This window comes from Brienomyrus brachyistius, chromosome 1, assembly GCF_023856365.1.
Source record: "Brienomyrus brachyistius isolate T26 chromosome 1, BBRACH_0.4, whole genome shotgun sequence".
Taxonomy (NCBI): Eukaryota; Metazoa; Chordata; class Actinopteri; order Osteoglossiformes; family Mormyridae; genus Brienomyrus; species Brienomyrus brachyistius.
Window position 1 is genome coordinate 14,321,946 of NC_064533.1, and position 11,276 is coordinate 14,333,221.

The following is an 11,276-nucleotide window of genomic DNA, read 5'->3' on the forward strand; positions in this document are numbered from 1 at the left end:
AATATAGGGACAGTAATTAACATGATCCCCATGTTTTTGCTCCCTCCCTGGTTGAGAAACACTCCTCTGTGCAAGCAGAGCAAAGGGTAGGAATGTAACTAACAATCACGGAGGCATAAAGGTGCATAACCCTGTTCCACCTTTATTAATTATTTTTCCCATTATTTTATCTATCTATTTTCTATACCTACTTGGAGCCTATTCCAGTAAGCACAGTGCAAGGACCAGGAGACATCTTAGATATTTTTACTCTGGGCAATTGTCTCCTTCCTTCCAGGACTTTTTTCAGGTCAGATATCTGTGTCTTTCAGTAGTAATGATGTCTGGTGCCCCCGACTCCTGGGCTCAGAACTGGGAGTGAGCACACGGATCCCAGCAGCAAAGTCAAATCCCACAGAACACCCATCCTTTCACACTGAATGCACTTTCAATCCGCGTGTCATGCAGACAGCGCACGTAAATTAAAGTTTATACTAGTTTGCATTTTCAGTTAGCGTGCCTGCCTTGTAATACAACTACCACCAAACTGGAATATAATTGGAAGCTGTGTATGACACATGCTAAAGTATGAAAATTACATGTATCCTGCATCAGGTACGGTATTAATGTTAGATGCATGAATAGCAGAATTTGTGCAACTTCAGGTAAAATCCTGAGAAAGCCCTGTGTTCAATATGCAATCCCCCTCCCCCCGCACACACACACACACACAGGTTTGTTTTTATATCTTTTGTGTGGACTGTCCATTCATTTCTATGGGAAAAACCCTAATCTCAACAATGACAACCTTAACGCCTCCCCAGCCCTAACCTCAACAATGACAACCTTAACGCCTACCCAGTCCTAACCTTAACCATAAGCAACTTTTGGCAATTTTGCTTTTGGACTGAAATCACAGATTTTTATGAAATTGAGTTTCAGAATAACACTCAGAATAGCAGGTTTTTTATGACATTGTGAGGACATTTGGTCCCGACAATATATATACACGACACACACACAGATATTCGCTGACTAAGTCGCTGTGAATGGTGAGTTGGATATTTGATGTAATTTATTCATTTTCATCGATTCGCATATTCAAAGAGGAGAACAGTAATTGTTGCATAAATCATGGGATTGATTTTATGTATGAAGGCATTGGCATGACACATATGTCAGGGGAGAAGCCTTGGAGTCTCCCAGTGAAATGAACTATAGCATGTCGAACATTTGGCACATCAGTCCCCTAAGCGCTCACAGGCTATTTTGGTAAGGATCTCAATTAGTTGCTTCGTTGGTTTTCCATGCTCCACTCTCATAACCCATAATTCTGGAAAACAAAAGAACGCTAGGTGAACAGACTGCAGCACTCATGATGCGCTAAGGAGAGAGCGTTGTGTGCCCACGGCGACAGCGTATGGAAATGAAGTCGTCTCACGTGTACAGGAATCAAAATGAGTACATAGGGAGACCCTCGGACTCATCTGGAAAGTTTGTGTTTTCTTTCCAGCAATTTGCATGTTTGATTCTGAATATGATTTTGCCAGACGTACCTCATACATGATGCATCATAAGTGCCATTACATATGATGCATGCTGCAGTGCTCACAGGGTCTACATTATTACGAGCATGATGGATTATGGGTAATTTTCATACTTTTGCATGTGTCAGTGGCTTGAAGCCTCGGGCTTCTATTTTCAATCTATGATTACTCAGCTTCAGCACCGTCATGGCTTCTCTGTTACCTCAGGCCACACTGCCGCTCAAGCAGCCGTCGAGTGACTCCAAAACAGACCCGCGAGTCTGTTGTGCTCCTCACCTGAAGCTCTGGTAAGGAGATGCCACATGCTTACGGCAGCCTGGTGATTTATGATTTATGATACTTGGATGAAGATGCAGAAACAATTTGAATGTTTGAGTGAAAGATTTCAGGCCATCCATAAATCACCCTTGACAGGTATGATAAAGACACCGGCATCTTCAGAAATGTCCTTTGAGCTCTGCAGAGTGTCTGATCTTCTCTGAGTAAAGTGATCTTTTTATTTACTACGTAGGTATGTTAAATATCTATAATCAAGGGCAATTATACCAAATGAGATAAATGACATTTTCAGTAAATATTCTACAGGTTAGTTCCTCGTACGCTAAATACAGAGAGATTATTCATACAGCTATAAAATTTCCGTTACGCTATTTTGACAAATACATTAAAGGACAGTCTCAGAGGGGATAGTGCCACGTACCTGTACTTCAAATTAAACTCAACAATACTGCAAAAGGGCTTAGAGGAATGAACCATAGTAGAATGAACAACCATGCAGAAATGTGATTTTTCTCTTTTTTGACCTGCTGAGAATTTAAATCCAGTAACAATAATGAATTTACAAAGTGCAACTAAGGGCAGGCAGTCTGCTGTAACACTTTCAGAACCAACAAAAATATATGACTAGTGAAGCTGGTAGGTAGATTGATGTAAACATTTGTGTGATGTTTACATATCACCATGACAACCAGGTGGAAGTTCCACTATTAAGATTCACTCAGAATTCCCTACTTTGGGTGCTTTGATACTTCCTCTGAGCTGCTGGGGGTAGAAATGCACCTTTATGCATTCTGGACTCATGTTATAGCAAAGCATATGGAAAATTACACATACAGGCACTGGAATGCGGACTGCTCCATGACGGGAATGTAACTTGTTAGAGACAGAGGTTACACTTTACATAAGGCCATGTTTTTAGTATTATATAAACACATTCATAATGCATTAGAATGCATTCATGAAGCATTATAAACATGGCTGTAAAAAAGGCATAGCACATTATAGCCACGTATATTATGTAGAATGACTGCCTTATGCATCTCTCATCCTTCATAATGAAGTACAAAGCATCCTTAAATGCTTATACCTACTGTACCATTACAATGCATTATGAAGGTATCTATAGTGCATTATATGTGAGAGTTTCATAAAGCATTCATAATGCATAATAAAATGTGTTATACCTTTTGGGAAATATTTATAGTTATGTTTATAATGCTGCACTGTTGTTATGAATGCGTTTATAAATTCCTAAAAATGTGGCCTTAAGTATAGTGATACCTGCACATCTTCTGCTCGCTAATCAATCACACAAACCAAAAGGAATTAACAGAATGTGACGTGGAACGGTCATCAAATCCACTAACGAGTCAGGAAGCTGCACGCCTTGTAAAAGGTAACACGCTGGCAATCACATTATGTACAGAAAGCAACTGTCTTTGCACTTTTACAGTCAAGTCGCTCCATGAACCTTTGCAGTGTAGTTACCCGTAATAGAGGATTATACTAGGCGGCTAACAGTATTTCGATTTAATCCACGCTATTATTCAATGCCGTGTCCAAAGGTCACCCTGTTATTGCCGCAATTTGATCTGGGCATTGAGGATACGTATGAATAGCAGTTAAATGAAATGCAATGTGAGGGAATCTAATATACGGCCACTAAATGAAATTAAGGAGGATCCAGGATGAATGAGCACATTGATAATAAGCTCACGTATACCATGCCTTAGACTGTGGAGCCATACTGTCTCTGAGGAGGATCAATAGGCAGGAATTAAAATTAAACCCAATATCACAGTTTACAGTTTGCTTTCTGATTACAGCCCTGCCTCTTTCAGCAAAGGATTTCTTGCCTTATGTAGGAATTCATTTTTAAAATGTTTTTTCCCTGACAGGAAACAGAAGTAGCCTGTGTTTATGATGCTGATTATAAACAGGTATTGTGCATGGTATTAAACGTGCCATAGAATGAAAATCTGACTTTTACCTCGACATCGAAATGGTGTGACGTGAATTTCAAACAGCGTTGTTCCGTCTTTCAAATAAAGGAGCTAATTCCTGAATATAGTCGTCCCTTTCGTGGCTTCACTCTATCGCGGTTTTTTGTATATTCATTAAAAAAATTGATCGAGGCAGTAAAATGATACATCGCTACGAATCAGAAGCATCTTCGCTCTTCGTAATTAAATGTACAATAATAACAATATGATATTTGTAACGTTTAATATATCTTATTTTCTCTTATTTCTCCTAATATATTTGGGTAATAGGAGTGTAATTGTCATGACCTGCCTGTAGGATCCTCTTGTGCACCACGCCTCCTTATTAACCACGTGTGCAGCCCCGATCGTTACCAGCTGTTTTCTGTCAGTTTGATTCCTCCGGTGTATTTAAGTCCACGGCGGAGTCTATAACCCCAGGGCTGTCATTGACGTTTTGATGTTACATGGTCCTGTGTCCTGCATTTGGAGTCATTCCAAATAAACCCTTCTATCCTGATTCCTCGTCTCTCCGTTCCTGATTCCGTGTCCAGAAATCGTAACAGTAATGCTGACTATAGGGTGTTGTTTCATGTCTCATAATGTTAAAAACCATATGTAGAAGGTCGTAAACAGGTTTTCTATGCTCTAACTACGAAAATATCCGATTTATAAATAAAGAATCCTACTTCGCGGAAATTCATTTATCGCGGTAGAGTCTGGAAGTGATTGACCGCGATAAACGAGGGCCGACTGTATGTAAAAGAATGAAATGATACAGACTGTTTTGAAATTCCTAGGCTGTTGCGTAACAGTCTTAGCCACGCCCCCAAAAGTAACATGCCAGCCCACCTTGATGCTCAATGGGCATGCGCATTCGGACAGGTATGGCGAAGAATGAAGCGGAGGATAACAGCAAGAATGGCGTATGCCCGTGACAGGGATGTCGCCACTTTTCATAGCCTTTCCTAAGAACCGTACTATCAGCAGGCATGATGTTAATTTTTAACAGGTAAGTCAGGGGTATGTTTTCCAAAAGCTCCTGTTAGCAACTTGCATATTTGGAACCATTTTGTTGCGTGGTTCTAGGTATGTACAGCAAGTTACTATTTATATTGCTAGCAACTATATGAATATATGAATGATATATATATACATATAAATAACTATACTATATGAATGAAACTGTACCTCAGTATAGCAGCTGAGTCGTAAACAACGTTACTAAGTCTGTGATACTGATTTTGGGGCTTGTGTAGCATACTTCCCGTAGCCGCCTTTTGCTTAGCTAAAGTAATATCTAATCAAAGCAAAAAATGAAGTCCAAATTGTAACATCTTGGTGAGGAAAGGAATAAAAACTCTCGGGGACGTGTTGCAACCTTGGAAAAACGTTTTACTACTTCGAACTGAACTCTCCAGCACGTGTCTGTCACTGAACCGCGCCTAGACTCCCGGGCGGGGCTACTTACTCCCAGAACCAATCACATCACTGTGATAAGAAGAACACTTAACCCATTAAACCCTGTCTATTACACAAATTCTTTACAAACAACACATTTACAAACTGCTCAGCTTACTTTTTGGAATTCTTGATACAACTTGTATGACGAAGCTAGCATAAAATCATTTGCTACGCGAGATGAAAATTTATTTTTATTTTTTTGTCAATTCTGAAAACAGTTATGATTACGTTACCATTGTGTTCAGGCTGAAATGGGACTATTAAAATTAAATGCTGCAGTGTTACAGGAAACATTAAATGACAAAACTTACCACTCAGAAGCATTCATTTGCAATCTCCGAGCAACCGGCTGTTTCTTAACATCCAATAGCTGTTCCTCCTCTGATATAGGATCAAACATATATGGTTGGATGCCTACACACGCTCCATGTTTCATCTCATCTATAGTGAGCCAATGCAGTACCTCATTGTAAACCAGCCAATCAGAGCAGAGCTTCTGAACACATTAATGAGCCCACCAAATAAGAGAAATTGGCCTGTTTCATTCTTGGGCCAAGTGATAGGGTTATAAATTGGCTTGTAAAACAATTTCTGGGCATTTTTTGACCAAACTGAGTTCACATACCTCCTGTGTAGACACTAGAGAACAAGTTGAGGAAAAAAATGCAATCTGTGAAACCTTTAAAGGTATTCTGCTATTTGCAAAAATATGTGTAGTAATATTTTGTGAATTCAAAGTGCAATTGTAAATATAAGGACCACAACAGGCACCCAACGAGTATCGAACCAAAATGCACAGACAGGAAACACGCGGTTGTCAGACGCCGAAGTGCAAGATGCACACGGTGGAAGATTTACACACGCGAAATACACGCGAGGATCGGACGGGGTACACACAAGACACGGGCAAACACGCACAAGACACGGGCAAACACACACACGACAATAGGGAAATGTAACCGTTAACATTAAAAACAACAATACAAGGGTTAAAGACTGTTAATAAAGAGCATGATTTTCCCGGCAAGCGCGTCTCCATGTCTGTCCTCTCCCGCGATGCCTCGGTCCGTCGTCGCCACGCTATAATATGTTTTTCTTTAAAGTTTTTACTATAAAAAAAAAAAACAAAATTATTTTTAAATTATTTGGTAGGCTTGTGAACGAATTAATTGAATTTCAATACTTTCTTATGGGAAAAATTGCCTTGGTTCGCGTACAAATTGGTTCACGACCACTTTCCTGGAACGGATTGTGTTTATGAACAGCAGACACCACTGTAAACTTGGAAAATATTTGCTTTGATGTGGTAAATTTATAAAGATTCTCGTTCTTTTAAAATGTTATACATTTGAATGTTACTCATGAGTCACACTGGATATTTGTTTGTAGTTCCATCCATTCATTTTCTGTATCTGGTTGTCATGCAGTATATGCTGGGTTGGGAGGTCAATTTGTTCATTCTAAATAACCTCAGCATGTTTTTGGACCTTGGGGAGAAACCAAGGAACCCAAAGGAAACCAACCTGTCTCATGTGGAGATCATGTAAACTCACTCCACACATATGAAGCCATAGCGGAGACTCAAACCCCTGTCTCGGAGGTGTGAGGTAAAAGTGATGACCACTGCACCACCAGCAAACCCATACCAGCAGTTACCTTTTGCTATTTTTAATGCTAAATAGATACACAGAGTAGTATTGGAAGAAGCTGTAATCAATGTAATGGTCATAATGAATGGACATTACCTGAAAACTATTAGTAAATATGTCACTGCTCCTGATTCTCCATGAGTAAATCAGGCTCTCATTAAAAGGTTTTCTGAAACTTGTGGAGCTGCCAGAGAGCCAAGATTATTTGATTGTGAACTATGGTAATCACCCATGGGATGTTAGTGTCCATTAAGTTTTATTGTTTTCGCAGGTGTGTTTATCCAAAGTGACACCCTTTTGAGAAAGCAGAGTAAGCCGGTTTCTGGAGCAGCTGGGGGTTAGGGGCCTTGCTCAGGGACCCAATGGTGACACCATTGGGATTTGAACCAGCGACCATTCGATCAAAGGATCACAGCGTCCTTTAATTAATTGTCTATGGATGGACATAATTATACTGCAGAATACGTGTGCTATCCATCCATCCATCTATTTTCCAAACCGCTTATCCTACTGGGTCGCGGAAGCAATGGGCACGAGGCAGGGAACAACCGAGGATGGGGGGCCAGCCCATCGCAGGGCACAGTCACACACCATTCACTCACACATGCACACCTATGGGCAGTTTAGCAACTCCAGTTAGCCTCAGCATGTTTTTAGACTGTGGGGGGAAACCGGAGTACCCGGAGGAAACCCCACGACAAGATGGGTAGAACATGCAAACTCCACACACATGGGTCCCAGAGGTGTGAGGCAACAGTGCTAACCACTGTACCACCATGCCGCCTACGTGTGTTATGTGATTATTAAAGTTTTTTATGAGGATTAGAGAGCTGCCCTGCAAAGGCTTAGTGTGTGTTTGCAAACTTACATGAATACCTCACTGAGCAGTGCCCTGCTTTGAATCTAGGAGACGGCAGCTTGCCAGTCGTGTTGTGAATGTTGACAAATGGATTCCTCTTCTGAACCCAAAAGATACTAATTGGCCTGGAATCCACATCAACTCAGACCACCTTATGATCTTCACTGACTGTGGACCCTGTGGTTTATAACCACCATGTCATTCTCTCACAGTCCTCTCATAGAAAACTTGATTTTTGAGTGAAGCCCAGACACCAGACGTAATTTAGTGCTTAAGGCTCCTTTATACTTTGACACTAAGTGGGTGCGGAGGATCTCTTCACGTAACTTTTAGTCGAAAGCCTCCACAGTCTCTGCACCGCATGTGCGACAGACGCACTTGAGTCCCTGCCGACACCAGAATGTGGAGACACGCATTCGGGCTTGCGGTCGACTTCGCGGTCATGGCCAACGAGGAAAAATGTCTCGACCATTGCGGACCTTTGCTGCTACACACACACGCTATTTATATACAAGCCTTTCCTCTCACACGCTTAACACAAACGTATACGTTCTAATATATGCTGAAAATATTATTTAACAGTTACCCCTGTCGATTGTAGTCTGGGTTTTGGGATGTGATCTTCTCCCTGGTCGGCACTGAGGCTGGTCAATGGGCAGTACTGGTTACCGTACAATTTCAGGCTCCCCAACCAGCCTGGTATCAGTGACAGGTGGGTATTTCACCCAATATTGATGCACGTTACTTGGATTTCAACTTATTGGAACCTCCACCGGTTTTATCACTCCAATAAGTTATCTTGGCAGCAGCAGTTCCATTGCTTCCTGTCAGGTATTTACATGCTCCTGTAAGGCGTATAAAACACCGAGTGATGGGAGCAGCTGCAGAAGGTGTAGCAATGCTTTAAATATTTATATTGTACTTCATTGTACTTTTTCATCATTTCAATTCATTACGTTCATGACACGGTTTGCATTTTGCAACAATGTAATAATGGAGGCAAGTTTGAATGGTAAAATAGATTATATAAATATAAAACAAAAAATATGTTTGCACCTATTATAATTTGAGTAAGCCCTATAAAATGAAAAATAATGGGAGATGCAGCAATTCTCTAAATATTTATAAAGTTGCTTTCTTATTTGTACTGCAGCATGGGCACTTTTTACAGCCGGATTGTGGATGTCAGTGGCAGGGTTCCTCCCCTGCAGTCCAAGCATACTGGTTGCTGGTTTGGATACTGGCGCCTGCTGTAATCCAACTTGTCACCGACGTCAGGGAGACTGAAGGTGCTGGACCTGCCAGAACTGACTGCCGTCCCAGTGACTCCAGAGCCACCAGGTGCTGTGAGGAGTTCATGAGGCCGTTTCCGGTTTGATTACCTTTCTTTTGTTTGTTTGTTTTACTGAAGCTCTTCAGGCAGTAAAAAAAAATAATGTATGGAGGGCTGTGGCTTGCTGTCAGAAGGAGGGTGGGCTGCAAGCTGCGCGTGGGGTTGAAGCAATGCTGTCAGCTTGGGCAGTTTTAGAGGAAAAGTTAGGAACAGAAGAGGATTGGTTTGGGTTGGGGACCCAAAATCTCTAGCAGCACCTCTGCTCTAATAATTTTGTATTTGTTACACAGAGCTTAACTCAAGCCAACATATAGAGCTCTAATGAGTCGCCTTTGTACATACTGGAGCTACGTGGCTTTGCAGGGCAGGCAATGTGATTGGCTGGGTTCAGTTCAAATCCCACTGGCGCCAAAGTGATTTCTCAATACCTACTGCTCTGGGAACTGTCTGACCCAGCTTTCTCACTTGTATATCGTTTTCTGTCAAATGAACTGAAAAGATATACAAACTGAATAACCAATAAATTATTGAAGAGTCTGAACCAAAGGAATTTATCAGTAACCTACAGTATGTCTTTCATTTAAATGATCCAAAAGAACAACTCATTGATGAATTACACAAGCCAGTTTGGTTGAATGATTACTAATTGTTACAGTGTTAAGATATTGTAAGAACATACTTGTAGGAATACAGTGGACCCTTCTACGTCGCAACTTTCCTCATAACTGGGAATTTATGTGGGAGTTTATGGGAAGTTTACACAAAAAGTTTAACATCATAAATGCATAAAGCATACGTACAGGGCTGGTTTGCAGGATGCCAAAGGAAGCCTCTCACGTGGTATCTCGCTGTGATCATTCTATCTCATGTTCCTGGTATCTTTTCGCTTCACTCACTAAGGGGACCATGACATTTTACGTCATTTTTCCAGATCGAGAACCCAATCCAGAAAGGCCGACTGTAATATTAATCCTTGGGATAGCTCTGCGGGTTCAGGTGCTGTGCCTGTTATCAGAAGGTTATCGGTTCAAGTCCTAGATGTTTTTAATTACTTTCTCAAAAAAATGTCTACTAACACACTTCCCACAATTTCTTCTTGGATTTAAATAAGCATAATGCTGACCCTGAAAGGAGAGACTCAGTCTGGTCCTCAGGCAGCCATACAACCACCCATTTTTTGTACCCCCTTGTCGCATTTCCCAGCAGCTAATGAATGTGTAATTATATGGCCGATTAGATTTGAGGACCAATTACTAACCAAGCACATATTTAAATACAGTATTTAAGGGCGGAGACCTTTTGCTTCAGGCACTTAATTTTTTTTTTTAAAGGTTGCTTTAGCTGTGTTCCACTTGAGGTAGACTTCTGTTATTTGGAGGATATCTGAGGGTAAAACGGCACTTACAGAAGTTTACCCTGGAAAATTGTAAGGAATTAAAAAAAAAAAAAACGTGAGGAAGTGAACCTAAAACGTACTGCCTATTCTGTTTTATCACACGGTCAATTTAGCATCCAGTTCTTTAACATGTCTGCCTTCTTCTGCTCTTTCTTCATCCAGTTGCTTCCTGAGGGCTTACTGTATGTTGTGGGTTTTTCCTGTTATCCCTCCACAAATGGAAATCTGGTGATGGGAAAAGCCACAGAAATCAGATCTGGGTTTTTTTTTTCTTTTTGCAAATAACTTCTCGGGAAATGTTGTGCTGTATCTATAAAGAGAGAACTTGTTATATTTACTGGAGTCTGCATCCCAGATGGGAGTCTCCAACTACCAGATGTAGAGTCTTATACAAAATGCAGCTTTCTGTTATGGGGAAAGAAACAAAATCACCCAACAACATGAACGCAAAAGCATTATGTTTTATCACCTTAAAATGAAAATTCAGATATTTCAGATTTCTAGATTCAGTCAAACATCACTCCCACTTAACAGCATGTCACTCACCTTGGTGCCAAACATGGACTTCAAAGAACAAATCATGTTCACCCTTGCAGCAAGCAGACAGCTGAAAGAGAACATAATAACCCATCCTTGCAGTAAAAAATAAGCAGAGACTGTTTTCTGCTAAATAGAGAAAAGTCCTTGTGTGTTGAGGTCTAGGTCTTTAGATTTGACTGTATTCAGTCGTTAGAATTTGAATGAAATATCAGTCTAAGTCTGCAGTAAGTCATCCTTTTTCATGATGG